The 23,743-nt window shown below is 36.5% G+C and overlaps 1 protein-coding gene across 5 annotated transcripts in view; it reads left to right on the top strand.

Annotated features, from left to right (window-relative positions):
- Positions 1-23,743, top strand: part of LOC142344108 (uncharacterized) — a 121,151-nt gene that overhangs the window by 65,728 nt on the left and 31,680 nt on the right. Inside the window, exon 1 of one of the 5 annotated variants that reach the window (XM_075395599.1) lies at positions 7,814-8,375. The exons of 3 other annotated variants lie outside the window; for them this stretch is intronic. The gene's annotated coding sequence lies outside the window, so the exon portion shown is untranslated. Of the gene's footprint in view, positions 1-7,813; positions 8,376-13,200; positions 13,219-23,743 lie in introns of those variants that run through there. One more of the 5 variants, XM_075395605.1, reaches the window with a different exon arrangement.

Genomic DNA, 23,743 nt, shown 5'->3' with positions numbered 1-23,743 from the left:
TTTTTGTTGTCGTTCGGTATTTTTATGACAATCAAACAGCTTTAAACGCTTCCACGATTCTTTGATTGAATTTTTTTACTGATTTCAGTTTATAGCTAACGATGTTAAAGACTTTCAACTATTTTCTTTAAGGAAAACATTTTTGATATTCACAATTTTTTTATATTTGTAGTCAACAAATGACTAAGTCTTATTATTGACAAAACTCATCAATTTTCTGTTGCTTTAAACAATATTTCTACTGTTGGTTATGTTTTGGCAGATGTCTATAGAACATAGAAATGTGTTTTTATAAGAATTTTGTGAGTTTTCGGTGCTGGCCATTATTTGTGGTTCATTTTACTGTCTTTTTCACAGGCACGCTTTACCTAGAAGATTCAGTTGAAATCATACGGGACTAAAGCAAATCCGATAATCACTTTCGTCTTTTTAAAATTTCTAATTATTTTTTCATGTATTATTGATAAAATGGCTCCCACACTGCGGCTTCATAAAATTGTTTGTGAAATTTCTAGTTTATCCGTATTTGCTGTTGTTTTGTCCAATGAATTGGCTTTAATAATAACAAGCACAACAAGATTACTGAAAAGTTGCAAATTTTCCTCTTTTTGCTTAAAGTTCAAAGCTTGTGGTTTGTTGGATCTTTTGAAAATAATTCTTTTAAAAAACTCAGGTGACTTTTGGGCTTTGTCTCTTTTATATTGTTTCTTTTAATTTTGAAGCTTGGTCTCTGTAACGATAGGCCACATCATCTTTCCAGCAAACCATGATACAATCTTTTTTCTAAATTCTTTAATTTTCAAGTTTCTTGGGTTTGATACCACGGATTTTTACAAAAAAGAATCTGCAAGTTGTGGATATTCGCTCATTCTCAGTTTTCTGTTTCCTTTCCGCATTATCACACTGATGTGTTGGCCCAATTGGCGCTGTTAGTTTTGCAGTCGTCCAACAGCTTACGGATAACGACAAGTCTCAATTATTTCACTTATAAATTAGCCTTCCTAATGAGCCGAGGTGTTAAGAACTGGTTTCGTTTAAATCAATTTACAATTTGTTGTTTTCAAAAAAAAAAGAGAATCGTAATTTTGGATCTTGTCCTTTTTGCTCTTTATTGTCGGCCTGTCACCAAGTCGCATTATTGAGAGATCTTATATATTATCCAATGGACATCTAATGAAGTACCAGTTGATTTGTTTAGATCGGTTTTTATCGGAATTGTTCTTCATTTTGTTATTTTCTGTCGTTTAAATATATTCATCGAGTTTTGGCGTAATTAATGTTTGCTAGTATTTGTTTTTGGGTGTATGTCGTCCAGTACTCCCATTGATGACAAGTCTAAACGGCTCTCTAATCCGGCTTTAATTGTTTGCTGAAAGTTATGAGAGTTTTTGCGCCTTTTCGTTCTCTTCGTCTGGTAGACTAATAAATCACAACGTGGATAGTTGGGGTCGAAAAATCATATTGCGAACGCACATTACCGAGCCTCCTTGTTATATATATATATATATATATATATATATATATATATATAAATATGGTTTTCACATGGTTTGCCTGTATACGGAGATATTCAATTAGAACTCAAGTCCTCTATTTGATCTCAGCACGAGACACTTGGGTACATCTTGAAATTCCTAAATAGTTCTTTGTCCAAGAATGACAATCACTATATTATGAATTGGATCGGGTTAAATAGAGGTGAACACCAAGAGAAATTAATTGTTTTAAGTTGCAAGAAACTAGTCTCTTTCTCTTTACATCGCTGTTGCGTTTCTCCCTATCACTACTCAAAACATCAACAGAGCGTGTTTTGCTAACTTAAATAAGTTAAGAAACCATTAAGAAATCAAAATACTGCTTTCAAAACCTTTAAGAATCCAAAACCTTTAAGAAATCAAAACTTTTAAGAAATCAAAGCAGCTTTCTCAGAGACAGTGCCAGTTTTTACCGAACTCTTGACAAGCTTTCTTCGCTAGTTTGTTTTACTTAATCTGAATCAGAAAGGCCTCATTTGTCATAAAATTATTCGCCAAATTGTGTTTGAATTTTTGTTAACCCAGGTCTAGGTACAGACTTATGAAAAGACAATGCTCGACCAAAATGCACTATGAAAAGACCATACTCGGCTCATTTGAGCTATGAAAAGATGTTAGCTGGACTTTAGGACAATCTGGACTTTAGCTCGGCTCAAAGTCTTCGCAAAAGACTCCAGCTGGACCCAAATTTTTACAAACGACTTTGGCTCGACCCGAAATTTGGGCTGGAATTAAGCTCGACACAATGTTTGCAAACAAAGTCGAGTTAAAGTCTTTTCATGGGTCCATCATTGGTCTTTTCATAAGTCTGCTTTTTGGTCATAAAAATTTTCCGTGCAGTATTGCATATAACGTAGTCAGCCTGTACACTCCTTCATTCCTTACGATTCAGAAGAACCACAAATCCCTCAAAAACCTGCCTTATTTTTTAAAAAGATAGTCCATAAATTTGGAAGGGAAAACAAACTCAATGTCGCCGCCATTTTGTCATGGCTAATGGGACTAGAAACAATACACTTAAGCTAGCTGGTTGCATTGAATCAACCAATGTGGTAATATATTCGAGCTGCCATATCTCTTATCTTAAGATTTGCTGGAAATCTTAAGGCTTTTGGCAGTTTTCCAACTGTTTCTAAAGTTGGACTGCTCTGGTGCAAAGCTTTTTAGTCTTGCTCCAGCTCTGCTTTTGTATGTACAGAAGCAGAAAAAATTGAAAGATATCCGAATTTTAAAAAAAGACATGAAAAAACTAATGGTGGACTGATGAAAAGACCTTTACTCGACTTTGATAGTTATGAAATGACTAATGGTGGACCCATGAAAAGACCTCAGCTTGACTTTCTCTGTTATAAAAAGACTTAAGCTCGACCCATGAAAAGAAATTAGCTCGACTTTAACTAGGAAGCTCGACCGTGTAATTATAGTCAACATTGCCCACCCCCCCCCCCCCTACTAGAATTTTAAAGTCTTTTCATAAGTCGAGGCCTAGGCCTGGGAAGCGCTGTAGTCTTAGTTTGTTAGGACATCACGTAGTTGTCATTAATATGTCGATAATTATCGATAATATCGTAAATATATCATTAACATACCACTTTATTTTTTAAAAAAGTGCTCCAAACCAAAGAGTTCGAACCAAATTTTTAATACGCTTCTAGTTTCAATTCAGAATTTGGGTTGTGGCAAACCTCAACTTTCGGCGCTGTGAAAGTGACATAAAGAGCACTATATTTAGTCTGTGTGTGTCTCTTGCTTTGGGCTGACTGTTTAATTGAATTACAGGAGTGAAAGTTGGAAATCGGCAAAAAAAGGAAGAAAAGGTTGGGGGAGGGGGTAATTTTGGTGAATAGATTGTCAATTATGCCAATAAAGAGCCAACAGAAAATCAACTGTCAATACGGCGTGCATACTCAGTGTAACAATCAGAGTTTGGGGTGGTGTGAGGGAGTGTGTGTAAGTAGAAGGGGGGTTGTTGAGGGGAGATGGAAGGCAACGACGGTGAAAGCGAAACAGGAAAAATTACTGAATGGCCTAAGCACCCTAATAACATCAACCATTTTTCTTTTTGGTTACCAAGACTCCCACGTTCGTTACTTCGAACGTCGATGACTGTGGTATATTGATGTTGTAGCAGTTATCTTGATACGTATATATTTAAAGGGGATTTAAAGTAAGGGGTATTTTGCACTGCTAAGAAATGAACAAGAGAAAACACCCTAAGGCATAATTAGGATGGTTCCTATATCTGGTTGTTAGCCTCTCATGTGCCATTTTTAATCGTGATTTATATTATTTTGAGCTTATTTGGTCACAAAACGAGTTCATTTTCGTTCTGTTGTGATAGTCGACATTCCTTGTTGAAACTTCGGGATTTTTTCTCTCTCCAACCCTCATGACCCGCTGCGCCCTTTATGGCGCCTTATACATAATACACGTTGTTACATAGTACATTATTGCGCAAAAACGTTTAGTACTCAAGTCAATATTATAAATAATGTCAAACAAATCACACGCTATTTCGTAGAAGGCTTTTTGCTTTTACAAGGATGTCTTAAGTTTTAGCAGAATTATCAGGACACCATTCATTGTTATTTTATGATTGACTACCAGGATTTTCGAAGTAAAGCAGTTTAGAAGGGACAAAACAGTCAAAACAGTCGTCAAGGACAAAACAGTCCCAAATAGCGAAATATTCCCAGACAAAATATAACCAGACAAATGAGTCTGACAAAATAGTCCCAACAAAGCAGGCAAAACAGTTCAAGACGAATTAGTCCCATCTAAACATAGAGTTAAACAATGTACTTAACTGACAAAGAAACTCCTTAAGTTGCTCATATGATTGTATTTCATTGAACAATTATTAAGCTGATTACAACATAAAATTTTCGCCAAAATATGTAATTTGTAACAAGTTTTTGATTTAATCTTAATTCACAATAATTCAAAGCAATGCATGCAGAAACCTAACTAGTAGATCATGTTTTTCAATTACGTTTAGCTTATGTTTACAATTGCTTCTGTGTTTAATTATTCGGTACTATTTTGCCTAGGAATATTTTGTCTGCTTCTATTGCACTATTTTGTCTGGCAACCTTTTGTTTGGGAGTATTTTTCAATAAATGTTTGCTCCCTCAAAAAGTAGAACGGCAGTTCATTTATGAGACCAAGAGTCAAGTTGTCAAAAAGATTAAAAAAGAGAGAGTTCAAAAAATTATAGAATTTTAATTTTTTTGTATTTCAAAGTAACTAAAACTATTAACTATTAACTCAAATGAAACCATTGAATAAATTCGAATTCAATTAAATTATGCGAAACGGTTTCAACGCCGTTAAAAATATACGTTTGTCACTGAAAAAATATTACATATCTCTAATAATGTCTGCTGTCATAGCACATGGTGCCTATTATTAACGTAAAAATCTGAAAAAAACTTCAAAAACGTGTATTTTTTGGAGAACATTACAATTTTGCAATGAAGCTCTCTAGAGGAAAGACGGCGCCTTTATTTATGGACATTAAGCCACCAGTTGGCGGAATTAAGGAATAGGTGACAAAATTCACTCTAATTTTTTAAAAAAACTTTCATATTGAAAGTCTTAGGGGGCATTAGGTATCAATTGACATCACCATATAGTCTTGTTTTGTTTAATTAATGAAACCAATTCAATCTTCTAAGAGTCATTTCATCTCATGAGTTTCTCTTTTAAAAATATAACATATGAGAATAAGCCTCAATTTTATGTAATTAATAGATGTCAGTGAAAATTTTTGATAGGAAGTCACTCTTTAATATAGGAAAAAAGAACACAAAATGTAATTTTTTTTCCAAAAAACCATCGCCCCATTGAATCCAATCACTTTTTTGGTTTCCAAAAACTGCAATTAGAACCAAACTAGCCATAATATTAATACACCAAATGTTCCAAATTCTACTGAATTCGACAATATGGCAATAAAAATGGTAATATATCCATAATATATCGATTTTTGGACAATGTTCATTGCAATTCAGCAAAACAACCGGCGCAGTTTTCATTCGAGGACAGTTTTTGAGCAGTGGTAGTAAAACTAGCCCTCGTTTAAATTTGCTCAAAATTTCAGGCGTTTTTAGCTCTCTACTTCCGGCAAGTTTAAACAGGGCATGCGAATCAAAAACAGTTGTCGCGTTTTTGATGAAAAATGACTGAATTTTGAAAATTTTAGCTAAAATTTCATTCAAAAAGTTCATAGATATTCCCTTGTCTCTGAAATTAAATTCATAAACTCTTTCGTTAACAATTTTATTAAGACTTTTATGAAAATTAACAGAAAAGTAAGCAAGCATACAAGAAATGTGAACAAAAACAATGGAAATCAGCCAAATGTTAACAAACATACAAAAATCGATAGCTCCGTGGAAACGCACGCACACACACGCACGCACGCACGCACGCACGCACACACACACACACACACACACACACACACACACACACACACGCACACACACACACACACACACACACACACACGCATACACACACACGTTAAAATGCAAGCTCTGGGGCCACTAATGTCATCATCGCGCTGTCTATCTATCAAATATGGATCTTTCGTGAGCCTCGTCCTATTGCACACTTCAACAGTTCTTTTAACGGGTTTTTTCGTTAACATTGGCACTATTGGTGGTCCCATTAATTTTTCTTTTTGCAAAGTTTTCATCTTCTTCACAATTTATGCTTTTTGATCTAAGGAAAAATTTTTTAGTCGGCAATAGCGTCAGGGAATTTGTGTGAGCGCGCTTTTTCTTTTATGTGAGTTATGAGTTGGTTGTGGGTCTTGTGTGAGTGTGGGTGTGTTTGTGTACATGTATTTGTGTGCGATGAAAGAGCAAGTGTATGATCTGAATTTTTTGATGAAGGCTAAAAAAGAAAACGTTTTTTGATAAAATTAATGATAAAATTGAAAAAATTTATTTCGCATTACGCAATGTCTTTGTAGGTCCCTACCCTAATCTCACATAGAGCTGATCAGAAAATATTTTGATTATACCCTAGAGAAATAAGACAGAATGCCACAAAATGACATCAATTCTGCCATGCCACTCTTTCCCCTCATCTCATTATAATATTCCCTCTAATATTATAATTCCATCACATTAGTCAGCTAATTAGTTCTCAATGCTAAAAGGCAAGGATGAAGTCTGAAGGACATTGTCTATTTTTCAGTCTAAAGGTTATCCCAGCTAAGATTGAACTTTATCTCCATTCTTTTACGCAAACAACGGGAAAATTTTACCTGATTAGTAAATAATCAATACAGTTTAGTTTGCCTCAACTTGCGTAAAGCTTAGCCGTCGTCATTAGGATAAGTTCGAGTTTTGCTCTTAACATTTTGTGTGCTCTCCGAGAAAAACAATTCGAGAGTTCTTTACGTCAACAATTTGTTAACTTTATAAATGGCGTGTCCAAAATTTTTTGTTTCTTCTTGGGATTCAAGTTTTTCACACGCGGAGGTTCGAATCCGGCCCGCCGCATTACTTATTGTCGTCACCAGCACCAATTATAATTGAATTAATACTGCCTGTAAATTTCAGAGAACGCCTACCGTTTCATTTTGTCGCATATATATTGTCATATTCATTTCGCCTACTCTAACTTTCGGCTATGAAAACTTGCTGACTTAAAGACCGCCTGTACGCTTATTAGAATTGGATGCGGTGTTTTAACCAGAAAGAAAGCATTTAGTACCTACTAAGGGCAAAGTTGTCAAGTTTACAGTCTCAAATTTATGGCAAAATGTCATGTTAAACATCCCCACCCACACAAAAAACAGTAACACGAAATTAAGTTGGCACCATTTGGATATTTTCAACCCATTCACGGCGAAATAAAGTAAATCTACCCGCGAAAAAAGGGGAAAACAGCCGCTATACCCCCTCAATTTTATGCCTTTTAAGGCGAGGAGAGACTAAAAAGTAAAATAAAAGTAGCGTATACAATTTTACAAGTGCGGAGGGTTATAGCTACATACAAGTAGCAAAAACGAACTGTGTATGTGTGTTATAGTAATAAAAGCAAAAATTATTTTTTTCACAAAAAATTTATAGTTACTCAGAGTAAGATAAAATCGTTGCGAGTGTTATCGAACCATCTACGCATATATACACACACTAGAGTGAAGATAGAATTTATTGGAGTGAGATAAACTTGAGACAAATTTAGACAATTTCAAGGGAGTTCTTAAAAACTCTCTCTCTCTCTCTCTCTCTCCTTGGCGTTCTGGTTTAACACAATTGCTTCCACTCAAAAAGATGGAGTTTTAAATCGATGGAGTGAAATAAGATTAGAAAGTACAAAACAGAAAAGGGGATTGTATTTTTTAACAAAAAATACGTAATAGAGAGGGAAAAGGGATTGTATTACACGCATTCTTTTTATTTTCTCTCTCAAAGGGGGGAAGAAAGCGGGATCAAATATCAGTTTATGTAATTTCCGATTTTGTTTAATTTGTTCAGACGAGCCGTTGACAATTTTCCTCTTTATTTTCCCTCTTCTCAATTCTAATGTCTTTTCCCTTTAAATCTATCCTCCGCTCTTATCTTCCTTTTTACCATGTTCAAATTGGTTAGTCTCTTCTCCGCTTGGCTGATTTTGATTTAATCTCTTTAATGTTTCCGTTACCGTTTAAAACCACCTAATGGTCGCATCGCTCTTAATCAATTCATCAATTCTCACAAATCAAAATAGTCGCTCAAATTTTGCAATTCTGATTAGCTTTATGTCCATTTATTTCTTGGGCTGACAGTGCTGATACAAGAACAGGCGTGGTATATAGAGGCAAACATTTTACAATTCAAGGTAAGTTTACTTTTTGTTAGATACTAAATCGTAGCATAAAGAATTCGAGTTATGCTGACACAACTTTGAAAGCCGAACTTCAAATTTTGAAAGCCACCTTAATTTTGAAAGTAAAAATTTTGAAGTTGATCTGTATCGATTGTCTAATTCACAGACACAAGAAAGCATTATTACAGATAACATTAGACATTAGGCCTTGTGTGATATTTTCAGCTTTCAGTTAGTTTGTCAATTTCAGGGATGCGGCGAACAAACTAAATATGAAATTACGACCCTATAGAAACTTGATCTCAATATTAACTCCTTTCTTAATCTTTAGCTGAGGTTGGGAGAAGAATCCAGCCCGGGTCGAATGTCACCGTCATTCAACGCAAAAAATAGGCAAGATAATCGGTGAATGCGGAAAACTTTGTAAGATAAGCGGTGAATGCAGCGAATTTACATAAATCAGGCGTTGAATCCGTTGAAACAAAATTTATCACCTGGTAGCGGTGAAATTACATAAATTCACCGCATAACTTAGTGGTGAAGTTACACAAATTCACCGCTTAGAAAAAAGTGACAAAAAGATGAAAGACTAGGGGATAATTTTTGGGGTTTAAAACGATGTAAGTTAAGGAGGTTAATGGGTAGTAGGGGAGGAGTTGTTAGATATTAAACCCCTACCCCCATAAAATTACCCCCTAATCTTTTACATTTTGACTGTTTTTTCTAAGCGCTGAACTAGTATAATTTCATCACTAGAGTAAGCGTTAAACTTACAAAAATCCTCAATTTCACCGCTAAAATATGTAATTTCACCGCTGAAACTGAAAATCTTATAAAAACTCAGCTCGCATGTTTTACAAAAAGTAGAACGAATTTGATTTAAATTCAAAAAAAACATCTTAAAAGTTAGTGAGAGGTAACGCAGTGATAGAATAAGTTCTGACATGCAGGAGGTGACAGGTTCGAACTCGTGTAAATTGTAGAAAGAGGTGATATTAAACATTTTAGCGGTGAAATGTGGTTGAAGTTTTTGTAAGTTTACCGCTTACTCTAGCAATGAGATTACATAATTTCACCGCATTTTGACGCAAAATTAAGTACAAATTTAAGGTGATAAGTTTGTTCCATTTTTTGATGAGGTAATTTAAATTTTGCCTTAATATGCCATTATTTTTGTAGATTTTGCTTAAATATGCCATTATTTTCAAACATGTATTACCGTATGTTTATGTTTCCTTCAATTACAGGTTTGCAAACAAAAAACTCTACTCCACAGTAACTATTTTTAAACTGAGCGTGAAAAATAACGACAATACTTTGTTACTTACTTTTATGAACAACGTTATGAGTAACTCATTTTCACGCGTCACCTGTGTCAGTTTCTGATATTGAATTATCCGATTGTTTCAACTGCACGAAAATGAAAGAAATGCTAAATGGCTATTATTCTCAGAAACGTCACTCTCAAAACTAATTGTAGATTAGGAAAATAAGTACCTTTTTGCGATTACCCATATGAGTGTTCAGGTAAACAATTAAATTTTTTACATTGGTGTCAATTAAATACGAATGAAACACGGCCAATCAATTTTAAGGCTAATTACCTGCTGAAAATTGAGGAATTAAGTTGCGTTAATTGTTAATACTTGTTACAAAATGTAAGCTGTAATTGTAAGTCAAAGTTACTTTTTTAAGATTACTAGCCTTTTTATCTCGTCTCTCGTCTATATTCCATCGTGGAAAAAGGCTGATAAATTTTAAATGCTGATGAAATATATTTCTTTTTTTCTGAACAAATAAAATTTATTTATTTTTGCTTTTTCGGACATTTGTTAGGTCATGCCACGCCAAAACATGCGCTTTATATTGTTGCTCAGCTCACTTAAGAGCAGACAGTACTGTTTTTGAAATAATTATTGCAATCATTCAGCTCTTAATTTTATATCGTAACTTATCAAATGCTTAATTGTTTCTGGTTGAAAAATCGATATTGTAAACTTCAAAAACATTTTGAATTACAAAAAATGCAGAGCAGATTTTATGCTCTGTATTGCGATTTTAGCTAATTGTTCAATTTGACCAATCTGGTCTGTGGCGTCAAAGAATATATCTGGCGTTCATTTGTGCAGTTTAAACAAAAGAGTATCAGAATCATTTTCTTCTTTGAAAGACCAAAAATTTGTATTATTATTCTTCGCAAATATCCACACATTCAAATAACTAAATAAAAGTAAAATCTTTTTGTTTAAAGTCCGTGCTCATTTTGTATCACATAGAGTACCTAACAATAAGATTAATCTAGCCGAGCAGAAGTTCTTGTTATTATTATTGTCGTGGTTGATGTTGATTTTGGTGTTTTTGTTACTCTTGTTGTTATTGTTGTTGTTGCTGTTGCGGATGTTGTAATCGCAAAGATCTGTAATTTACGGGTTTACGCTAAAATTTAGTTTTAATTGTGATGCTTAATGTAGTTGATCTAAGTTTATCATTTCCAGGAGTCACAAAAGCAGGTGTAATAGCTACATTTTATTGATTAGTCAAATCAAATTTGCAAGAAATAGTATTCGATCTAAGAAAAAGCTATGAATTACTGATCCTATTTAATCTTTCCGTTTCGAAATTTAGATTTCAGGTGAGCACTGCCCGCCACATTCTAAAGGGAGTAAAACTCTGATTATGCTCCAAAAGTCGGATCAAATTTAAATGTATTCTAATTAAGAGCAATAAATTTTGAAAACAAAAGCCCGTACGATTTGATTTCCTAAAACAAAAGCTGCAATAAAGGGAACACGAATATTGCCTGATTTTCACTAATAGCAGTACCTTAAACTAATTTATGACATTTCATGGGCATCAAAAGCTCTAAAAAAGGTATCAAAATTGTTTCGCTGCCTAACAAAAAAAAAACAGGCAAAACACCTGCAAAGAAAATAATCTAACTTCCCAATTTCCCACGACAACGGAGAAAACAAGATTATTCTTTTGTGGTGGCAATAGTTTATTATAAATTAACCTCAAAACTTCTGAAGTGGAACTAAATTCGCAATAACACCAAATTTAATTCGATTTTCGGCGCTCAATCTGTCCTGTAAATTTTCATTTTCTGAAATATAGAGAAAGTTTTGTAATTCTATTTATTTGAAATGATATGCGTTTTTTAACGCTTAAAAATAATCAAACTGAATAAACGAATGTTTGCGCGCTTTATAAATCATACGAAGAGCACTTGAAAAAATTTTTTCTGGAATGATGTCAGTTTACATTTTTAGTTTTCAAATTGTGCCTTTCATCTTTTTTGAGTTTCTTTCTTTTCATATGTTATCACAACTCCTTTTTGTTTTGTTTTTTTTTCAATAATTTTTCAAATCGGAGCTTTCAATTCACTGAGTGCGTAATTTTTGTGTCACCATTCAATTGAAAAGAAAAAAACGTGCGAGCTTTCATATTTCAAGGTAAGGGGAAAATAAATTTTTAAAAATTTCGTCCGTTTTTTCAAAGTATTTCAATAGGGCTGGTTAATAAGATCTATATTAATTTTCTAATAGCCTTATTGCTCCTACTTTTTTGGTTTGTCTAATTAAGTTTAAAAGAAAAATGTCCTTTTTGGAAACACAGTTTGATTTTAAGGTCAGCGATGGATGATAAAACAAGAAAGGTAACGGGTCCTATAGTTAACCGGGGCGAGACGGGATAGTTATCTTTTACGGTCTCGCAAAATTGTTGCAAAGTATGGTTATGTTATAAGATCTTGCAAATTTCTTACAAAAAATGTTTATCTGGTAAGATCTTGCAAGACGAATGGTTATCTCGTAACGTTCTTGTAATTTCGATACAGTTGAGCTGTACTCCCATTGGTTCGTTTGTGTTAATTATGATTCTTTTTTTGTTTTAAAAACTAGAGAAACGGCTGGGCGTATTTGACTGATTTTTATGCATTCATTAAATTTGACAAGCAAGATAACAAACTCAATTTTCATTTCCTATTAAAAGTTTTGATATTTACTTTTGGTATATTCTTGTAATAATCTTGTGAGACGGATGCTTATCTTGTAAGAATCTTGTAAGAAAAATGGTTATCTTGAAAGATTCTGTCAGAAAATCTTGTAAGACGATACATCCTCTTGTAAGATTCTGACAGAATCTTACAAGATCTTACAAGATAACCTTCCCCAGTTTACTCAGGTAGGCAGTTATTTACCAACCCAATCATCTCAGCAATAAGTTTTATTAGTCTGAATGTACTATACTGCATCAGTTATTATAAAAGACATTAGTTGTTCAGTTTCGAGATTTGAACTTGTGAATCGCCTCGGAATATTTTCCCATTAAATATAACTCTGAGGCGATGCTCTAAATTCAAACTTTTTGTTAAAGAAGTTTTCTATCTCACTTAGATAAATTCAATTGCAATTAGCTATGTTTGCTCAATAAATTGTGCTCATATGTATGTGCTTAACTCCAGGGCCACTTATCAGTTCCAACCACTTTGTTCATGCTCAGTTTCTAGCCTAAATGAAAATTAAAGAACACAAACTTATAATTTCATGAACACCACAGCATTTTTTATGACGTGTTAATTGTGAATAAGAGCAGTTTTATATTTTTACATGACCGTGCTGTTTGTTCAACAGTTCATTTCTTCTGGCGGTTACATAAAGTGACTTCAGGACTTATAAATTGCTCAACAAGAGGTTAATTCTTGTTCAAACTCACTAATTGAATGTTACTGAATTGAGTCCGCAGCAACATTACATGTCCATTGCAATGACAGGGTCCAAAACAAGAAATTAGCTTTCGTTGTATTCGTTTTGCCTGGAGCGTTTGCGCTTAGAATGGAAAAGAAATTTTGCTGATTGTTAGTTATGTTAATGATCACGTGTGACGTAAAATATACCTGATTAATCTATGCCTTAACTTTGTGAACATTTGGAACTTTCAAGTGTTCTTTTCTACTGAAACAGCTTAATACCGAACCAACTGACATTAGACATATACGGACAAAGAAACCTTTCAGATCCAATCTGCAGTATGCAATTCACCAATTAATAAAAATTAATAGCAAGCTAATATTTAAAACGGGGACGTAGCTGAACACACACACACACACACACACACACACACACACACACACACACACACACGCACACACACACACACACACACACACACACACACACACACACACGCACACACACACACACACACACACGCACACACACATACACACACACACACACACACACACACACGCACGCACACACACACACACTCACAAACTAGCCTATTTCTTTACAATAACGTTAAATATAGAAAAGAGTATCTAACAACTAGAGATATCCTCTAGCTAAATAACAGACCGAATACGGTCTGAAGCTATAGAACCAAAATTTTTCACAGCTTGCTTTGCAATCAGTGCTTGCACCCTTACGACCGAGAAATCTTTACACCGCCCAATATGTTTTAGAGTTCTAATATATGAAGGTATATTACGTTTCCGTAGTTCGTTTTTGTTGTCTTAGTTTAGTTATTTGTTGGGTTTAGTTTTTTCGGAATCAAATTGGATTTGCTAAAGATCACACAACACGGTATAGTTTTACGCATACAAGTTTAATTGGATGAAGAACAAAACGAAGGCAGAGATATATGTCCAGTTCAAATTGATAGTTGAAAAAACTAAGATTAGCCAACAATTACGAACAGAATAGTTAATGCAACGGTGAGTACAGCAGAACGGATATACAGTTACAAAAGCGAACTGCATAAACGAAGTATCCGGACAGATTTTGTAACCACTCAGAACGAACTGGGCGGTGTAAAACTTTATTTTTGAAACACAAGGAGAGCAGCCGTTACATTTGGTCCGCCGACCCGGACAGTGGAATAAACTGCTGCCAACCCAACAGTCGAAATGACGAAGTCATCGACGAACGAGAACAAAACTCAACGAGCAATTCAACAACGCAAAGCCAATTAGGCAAAGCAAATAGGAACGTTGAAAAGCAAAACTCAATTAAAGCAAACAAACAAAGGAGCTGTAGAGATTCAAGCTGCAGTCCCTAAGTACACAAAAAGTTACTCCGTCACACATTCAAAGCGTTTTGGATCGACAGATCAACAACTTGCGAAACAACTGGTTTGAGAAACAGGAAGAAGGTTTTGAGCTCATTAAGGATCGAGATCGACCAAGCAAACTCAAGACTCTTTATCAGCAGATACTGCAATTAGACGACAGCGTTCAAAAACTATTTCTTTAAAACGCAAACTTGAGACAGAAAAATACTTTCAATATTTGAACGCAGAGTGGTTACCGTATATCCACGGAGAGACCAACATGTCAAGCCAGCAAAGCCAGTCAACTCTTCATGACAATGAAGAGCAATCGCCTGCGAATAATTTGCATCAGATAGAACAAAACGTTGGAATTCCAGAGTTTAACCAAAACCATGATAACACAAACTATGCAACGACGAATACGGTTACACGAATCGTGTAGACAATCAACTAGGATACAGAAAATGTTTCGGAAACATCTTCAGTGAAACGTCGGGTTGAAGAACGAATGAAGGAGTTTGAAATTGAATTTGAAAGAAAGTTGCAAATCGAACGAGCACAATTTCATCGAAAGAGGTTGCAGCTAGAAATGCAAATGAAAGAATTAGAGATGCAACATCAGCTTCGGCAAAAGGAGCGAGACCTAGAGCGGCAATTGCAAAGAACAGCATTGGAGAAAGATGACTTACGTTCTCAATCGAATAAGGCGCGTGACAAGTCACCTTTCAATTGGACCCCAAAAGGGAGAGATGTCTCGGAGTGGGCGAATTCGATGAACGACACGCGAACACCAATTCGACCAAGAGCTCACTTCGACGTCAGCCCTGAACGGAAAAAGCATAGGCATTACCCATGGTACCCAAACTCTCGTGAACGCTCAGCAAGTGTTGAAGAGCGGGATACATCGCCGATAGCTGGAAGGCACTACAGCACTGGACATTCAAGTAGTAGTTTACCAAATTTGTTGTTGAAAATTTTTGACGGAAACCCGCTGGAGAGGCCTGAAAGGTCTAGCATCTTCATAGCAACAATAGATAAACGCATGATTCCCGACTCAGCGAAAATAAGCCACTTGAAGACTCTGCTAACAGGCAAAGCAAAATCTGCAATCTCGGGAATGGGCTATTCTGGACAGTTCTATAGTGCTGCCTGGAACATTTTAGAAAGAAAATTTGGAAGACCGCATGTAATTATAGATGCGCCGCTCGAGAGCCTACGAAAAGCCAATCAAGCAAAACCTCGTGATTCAACCAGCCTGATTAATTTTTCTGTTTTTGTATCTAACTTCGTGAACGTGCTCAAAGAGTAAAAATATATTGGTGATTTGCAATCAAGTTCGACATTGTACATGGCAGTTGATAAGCTACCACAGGTTCTTAAAGAAAAGTGGTGGTTCTACGTCGACGACAAGGACGAGGACTGGCCTGATCTTATCATGTTTGAAAAATGGCTATCACGAATGCATTCGTGCATGAAGGGTTTTCAGCGTTTAAAGGGGAATACAAAGAAGACCGACGCAACACAAATAGAGAAAAACGATTCTCGAAGACATCGAACTTCAGTGCAAGTTCAAACCTGCAAGAAACCAAGCAGACGCAAAACAACAACTGTCCACTAGCGGATGGCACTCATAAAATATGGATCTGTCTAATACTTAAGAATATGAATGTCACCGATCGCTATGCAGCAGTGAGAAAAGAACTCTTATGGTATGGATGTCTGGGGAAAGGGCATGCAATCAAAGATTGTAAAGTCCATCCGTGCGGTATAAATGGATGTACCAAAAAACACAACAGACTGCTACACTCAGAAAACCAAATGGACGAGGGTAGTCACGCAGTTAACGTAAGCGCAGCAACAATCAACCAGAGTAACGAAGTTACTAGTTTTCTTCAAATAGCTCCTGTATCGGTTCAGAGTGTTGGTAACAGGTTGACTACCTACGCTTTCCTCGATAGTGGTTCAACAGTATCATTCATAGATCAAAGTGTTAAGGATCAACTACAAGCCAAAGGCACGGACGTTACCTTGAACATAGCTGGCATACATGGGACGTAAGATTTGAGGACAGAGAAGGTTCCTATTACAATAAAGGGACTACATTCAAAGCTGCTCTCAATTGAAGCGTTTGCACACCCATCAATCTCGTTGGGAAACACAACATATGATTACAAGGAACTAAAGAACAGCTTCAGACACCTGAACGTTCTCACTAACAGAACATTCAACCTGATGGAAGTAGGCATCATACTTGGACAAGATGCCTACAAAATTCAACGTTCATTGGACTATAAGATTGGAACGCGGAGTGATTTCACTGGAACGAAGATTCCAACGAGACCCAAGTTTAAAAGAATTGTATCAACAGTCAATTGATACAGATGTTGAAAAGGGATTTGTGAAGATCCTTGGTAAATCGGAAGTCAAAGGCACTTTCGGAAAGGAATGGTATTTGCCACACCATCCAGTACTAAACCCCAACAAACCGGGTAAAGTTCGCCGTGTTTGCAACGCTGCAGCGAAATACAAGGATGTATGCCTAAATGACAAGTTGTTAGCCGGACCCGATCTACTGCACGGATTGATCGGAACAATATTCAGATTTCGAGAAGGACCAATTGCCCTAACCGCAGATAATTGAATCAATGTTTCTGCAGGTGCAAGTTCCTGAAAGGGATAAAAGCTGCTTGAGATTCTTGTGGCGACCAACAATGAACGAACCTGTGCAAATTTACGAGTGTCAACGTCATGTTTTCGGAGCAAAGAGTTCACCAACATATGCCAACTACGCTCTGAAGCGAATAGCCAACGATAACGAGGACGAGTTCCCAATTGCAGCAAAACCAATCCAAAACAACTTCTACATGGACGATTTCATCAAGTCAGTCGAAACACCTGAAGAAGTAAACAAAGTTTTCAAACAACTGCAACCTCTTCTCTCAAAACATGGATTTGAACTGAAGAAGTGGATCACCAACAGCAACGCGGTAACCACCGCAATCCCAGAAGACTTAAGATCAATCAGCAAAACAAAGCAGGTTGAAGTAGAGCCCAGCCAGGAAGGGTCATCGGTGCTTGGGCTTCAGTGGACGATTACCGATGATAGTCTACAGGTTTTTAGAGGTACAAACAAAGAAGTTGAGACCCCAATCACCCAAAGGAAGATCTTATCTCTAGTTTCATCAGTGTTTGATCTGCTTGGACTGTTTGCACCATTCAGTGTCCATATCAGACGAGTCCTGAAGAGCATCTGGACCAAAAACGGACAACATTGGGACAACTCAGTAGAGCCTAACGAAGAAGAAAAGTTTCTGAAGTGGATGGCGCAGCTTCCAGAAGTAGCAGAAACAAGCATTGATAGAAGATACTTCAGCACATCCAAGAACAAATGGGAACTTCATGTGTTTGCAGACGCATCTGAAAACACAATGTGCGCAGTGGCTTACCTACGTTCAAAGCCCAGAGAATACTCAGCAGACTTAGCATTTGTTATCAGAAAGTGCAGAGTCGCACCGATGCGACACATTTCCATACCACGCTTGGAACTACAAGCAGCAGTGATGGCGGTGAGACTTGAAAAACAGATAGTGAAGGAACACGAAACGAAGATTCACAGTTTTAACTTTTGGACAGACTCCACTACTGTTCTGCAATGGATTCATAGCTCCCACCGTAAGCAACAGGTGTTTGTTGCAAACAGAGTAGCTGAGATTTTGGATACAACTAATGTTTCACAATGGAATCATGTGAGTGGTATTAACAATCCAGCTGACATCGGGACACGAGCGATCAATGTTGACGAACTTAAGAGAAGCGAGTGGCTCACTGGGCCGGCCCGGTTGAAGCAACCAGAGAGCTAATGGCCTGAAAAAGTGAATTTAACATTTGCTTCAGACGAACAAATGGTCTTCTCAGCAAAGGTTGAGGAGAAAAAGCCGATGATTCAGTGGGAACGATTCAGCAATTTCAACCGACTAGTAAAAACAATGGCATACGTACAGCGTCTATTTAAAAAACACAAACCAGCAACAAATGCACTAAGTGTTGAAGAAAGAGAAGGTGCACAAGCAAGCATCTTCAGACTACTGCAGCAAGAACAGTTTGCTGAAGAGATGAAATCTCTCAAGGCAGAAAAAGAAATTCCAAAAAACAGCAAAATCCTCCAGTTTTCACCTTTCATTGACCAAAGGGGATTTATTCGCGCCAAAGGCAGAATAGGCAAAAATATATTGAGCTTCGAAACGAAGCATCCAATACTGTCACATTGGAAGCACCATGTAGTTGAACTATTCTTGCGAAATGAACATACGAATAGTCATCACGCAGGTACTGAACATGTCAGAAACATAGTTCAGCAGAAATTCTGGATCCTAGGCATACGAAATGCTTTGAGATCGATCAGAAACAAATGTATTAGATGTCGAAAGGGAAGAGCACAAACAATGACTCCATTGATGGCCGAGTTACCGACAGAAAGGCTTGATGCTTCAACCGCTTTTGCAAATGTTGGAGTAGACTACTTTTGGCCCATTTACAGTTAAAATTGGGCTCAGAAATGAAAAACGATGGCGTTGTTTGTTCACATGTCTAACCGTACGAGCCGTACATATAGAGATAGTTCCAAAGTTGGACACTGACAGTTGTCTAAATACAATTATGCGGTTCATAGCTCGAAGAGGCAAACCCATAAAAATGATCAGTGACAACGGGACCAATTTCGTTGGAGCAGACCGGGAGTTCAAAGAGTATGTCGCAGCATGGAACAAAGAAGAAATTGAAGAACATTTGGTTCAACAAGGAATCAGATGGAAGTTAAACCCGCCTGCCGCACCTCACTTTGGAGGAGTGTGGGAAAGACTGGTCAGAAGTTGCAAGAAAGCAATGTACGCAGTGTTGGGGAACCGATCAATTACGGAAGATGTTCTTTCAACATCAATGTGTCTTGTTGAGCAGACGTTGAATGCAAGACCCCTGACACGAGTCAGTTCGGATTTAAATGATTTGGAATCTATTACTCCAAACCTTTTCCTGCTTGGCAGCAAAAATTTTTTTATCATACTTACCATGCGCAGAAGAGTTTGTTAATCATAGAAAGCTCTTCCGACAAACGCAAGCGTACTCCGATCTCGTCTGGGACAGATTCAGAAAAGGGTATCTGCCAACATTGAACAATCGACAAAAATGCAATTGTGAATCAAGCAGAATTCTGAACAAAGGTGATCTCGTTTGGTTGGTCGAAGACAGTGACATTCGAGGATTTTACAAACTTGGTCGAGTAACAGAAACAATGGAGGGTTCTGACCGAACAATTCGATCAGCAACGCTTCAAACAAAAGACGGAGTCTACAAGAGACCTGAGGTGAAACTCGCTCGAGTACTATCAATGGACGAAGATGTTTTCACGAAGGAAAACAGGGCCGGCGATGTTGGAGCTGAGCTCGCTAAGCTTGCGTAGGCGGGAAAATAGAAACAAAGCACTTTCGTTGTCCTAGTCATTTAATAGTTATAGTTATAGTTCTAGTTCTAGTTACAGTTTGTCACGTGAGAAAAAATAGAAAAGGGGAAAATAACAAAAAGCAACACACAGAACGCAACGTAGCAGCCGCAGAAAACGGCTTAAAGTATAACTCAGCAAAAAATTGCAAAACAAATTGTCTTGAGCAGTAAATAACTTGTTACTGTGTCTTGAACTAGAAATATTCCTGAGCTGTAAATTGGTACTGTGTCTTGTATGCAAAATATTATTCTTGAGCAGTAAATTCTGTAACTGTGTCTTGCATATACGAATTATTGGAGCTGAAATTCAACCGTTACAACCCCAACTTCTGGTAATCTCAACTTGTGAGTACAAACAGCAAAAGGCAACTTAAGTTTAAATTTAAATATTTTTGCACAAACAGGTCTTAGACATATATCTTTGTCTTCGATTTGTTTTTTCTATCGGATTGAACTGGTATACATAAAGAGATCCCGTATTGTGTGATCTGTAGCAATCCAGTTCAAATTGATAGTTGAAAAAACTAAGATTAGCCAATAATTACGAACAGAATAGTTAATGCAACGGTGAGTACAGCAGAACGGATATACAGTTACAAAAGCGAACTGCATAAACGAAGTATCCGGACAGATTTTGTAACCAGTCAGAACGAACTGGGCGGTGTAAAACTTTCTTTGTGAAACACAAGGAGAGCAGCCGTTACAAATTGTTTTGTTTGGAAAATGAAAAGTTGTCTGCGGCAATTGTTGCTAAATTTTGCTATTATTGTTTTTGTTGGGTTAAGTTACTGCTTCATGAGTTTTCTGCTGTTATATGTTTCTTGACGGGAGAAATCTGATCTTAGATAGATGGTATGGCCGCAGAAAGTGTTTCAAGTTGGGCGAAAACAGTAAATGAATTGAGTTTGCCTCATCCGCATATTTTCGAGCTGATTGTTTTGGATCTTATTCCAACAGTGACTACAGTGTTTTCTTTTTCAAAGACCTCTTCCTCGGCCAGTAGTACAGCTAGTAGGCGAGCTTTGCTGCAGGATTGTCGCCAACTTAACTTCTTGTTTGAATCTTTGTTGAGCAAACTGTCCCGACAGAACGTTTTTTAGTTTCCGTAATTTGGCAGAAGTTTTAATACTCTCATTTGTCAATGTTTTTGACCAACCAAACAAAATCAACTTCTTTTAGTTTTTGGCCAATTCGTTTGCCCTGTTTTTCAATTTATCGGTTTAATATTGCAAATATTAATTTTGGAAACTGTCCAGATAAGATTTGAGTAAACTTGTCCCGTCATAATGATGTGTTATCTTTGTTCGCTTTTTAGCTAGACCAGTGCTGAGTTGAACTTTTATATTAGGATCTGGTTCACTCCTGGTAATAATCATCCCATGATAGTCGCTAGCGTCTTTTTGTGCTGGGATTTTATTTGTACTGATATTCGAAGTTTTATTGTCCCATCAACTATTAATGTGTTCCGCCACTTTCACATCATTCGTGACTGCGAAATGCCAGAGAAATTTTTATATGGTCATCGAGCCATTAACTTATAATCATCCACTCAGACTACAATAGGTTTGAGTCGTGCTCCTATCTTGTAGTCCAGTGGTCTTTGTAGTTCATTGGCATCCTGACATAAAATGATGACAACTTCCATTAATTTAAAGCTTCTGTTTTAGAAAAAAATTCAAAATAAATTTGAAATTTTGCATTAAAATAATCTAGTCTGAGGAGGTTGTGTTTCTTAACTCAAACTCAGACTAGAGTTGATGAGTGCACAAACGAGCTCACTTCTTTTTGATCGCGGATTGATGCTGTTTATCCGCTTTCGAGGAAATCATTTATTTAAAACTGAATCCACCACTCCAACTTGATACAGAAACAAGGAGGAAAAAAATTAAAATTCGTTACTGGATTTCATTTTCACTGCGTTTACTTTGCCTTCTTGGTTACTCATCCATCTAACCATCTTAATAAGGCAATTATTATTTTGGTACACCAATTTTTACGGAAAGCGTTTTGACTGAATGTCCTTTTTAGAAAACATCCTTAACATAAGCATAAGTTTATCATATTGCACAGAAATCATCAATGCCCGTTTTCTAATGGAAAGGATTATTACATTTTCTTTGAGTGCGGTTAGCTAACTTAAGGTAATAAGTTTCTGAAGAAAGCTTAATTGGCAATTAGGCTTTTCTTTATTAGTAATGCGTCCGTCTATTTCTTGCGTCATGTCCTTCGTTTACCTTCAAAAATCTTTAGTGCGAGAAAGACAATCTTGTAAGTTTAGTTCCGAACACTTTTAATTTGGAGCTGTTATCAACTTGATCGTCAAAAGAAAACCAACATTCCTGTTTGAGATCATTCGGCAGCATTATCAACATGCATATACAATGTTAAACATGACTGCAGATCTGCGATACTGTTTAAAATTCTGAGCGTTATCTTAAAATTACAAACAGTAGCAACGATACATCAAACTTTCTGAGTTGAGACGTCTCACTTGATTCGCCTTTTGACGATACTCAAGCTGTGGATTATCCTAACATGCCTCCCGAAATTTCTCTCAAAAATGGTAAAGCTGAGTGCTATAATTTCCTTAAAAGCATTTTGCTCAGATTGCAGATTTTACTGTTTCCTTTGGCACGGTCTCTTATCAACTGTGGAAAGAGACTCAAATCCACCGTCACAATGAGCAGGCTAATTAACTCAGGCAAATACAGAAGGTGCTCAGTATAAGTATAAAATATCATTTTGTGGCAGACTGCTGCCTTAATGTCTAGTGCTGAATTGCATACTAGCTTGGTCAAATAATCTCCCTCTTACATCACCCCCCTCTAGACAAAAGGCATAATCTCTAGAACTTCGGTAACGGGAATATTCTCTAACTTCAGAGCTTTTACGGCTGAAGTTGAAGGATCTTTTATTGAACAGCTGTTGGTGCGTTAGTACTTCTTTCCAATCAATCTGAAAAAAAAAATCTTTTATTTAGGGTTCGGTCAAAGAATGACGTCATGAGAACTCCTTGATTGAGAGGGGACACCAATGTCAACACCGGTTGTTCTTTACACTTCGCATTCCACGCGCTCGTTTTTCCGCAACTGATGCTGCATTTCAATTTCTTCTTCTGCATTTCAGCTTGAGATTTTTGCAGCCAAATCCAGATCAAATGAATTACAACTTTGTTTCACACTTAAAGCCAAAATGATTTGCGCATTCTTTAACCCTTCATTTGTAAGTTATTTCCAAGACATATATTGTATCTTGACTAACCAAACAAAATCAACTTCTTTTAGTTTTTGGCCTATTCGTTCGCCCTTTTTTCCAATTTATTGGTTTAATATTGCAAATATTAACTTTGGAAACTGTCCAGATAAGATTTGAGTGAACTTGTCCCGTCGTAATGATCTGTTATCTTTGTTTTCAGCTAGGCCTGTGCTGAGTTGAATTTCTATATTAAGATCTGGTTCACCCATGTTAATAATCATCCCAAGATAGTCTCCTACACAATTTTCATTCTCTCTAGCGTCTTTTTGTGCTGGGATTTTATTTGTACTGATATTCGAAGTTTTATAGTCCCATCAACTATTAATGTGTTCTGCCGCTTTCACATCATTCGTGACTGCGAAATGCCAGAGAAATTTTTATATGGTAGTCGAGCCATTAATTTATAATCATCCACTCAGACTACAATAGGTTTGAGTCGTGCTCCTATCTTGTTCCAGTGGTCTTTGTAGTTCATTGGCATCCTGACTCAAATTGATGTCAGTTTTCATTAATTTAAAGTTTCTGTTTTAGAAAAAAACATATCAAAGTAAATTTGAAATTTTGCATTAAAATAATCT

The sequence above is a fragment of the Convolutriloba macropyga genome, chromosome 8 (assembly GCF_964194025.1).
Source record: "Convolutriloba macropyga chromosome 8, txConMacr16.3, whole genome shotgun sequence".
Lineage (NCBI taxonomy): Eukaryota > Metazoa > Xenacoelomorpha > Acoela > Convolutidae > Convolutriloba > Convolutriloba macropyga.
This window is presented reverse-complemented; position numbering and strand designations above follow the sequence as displayed.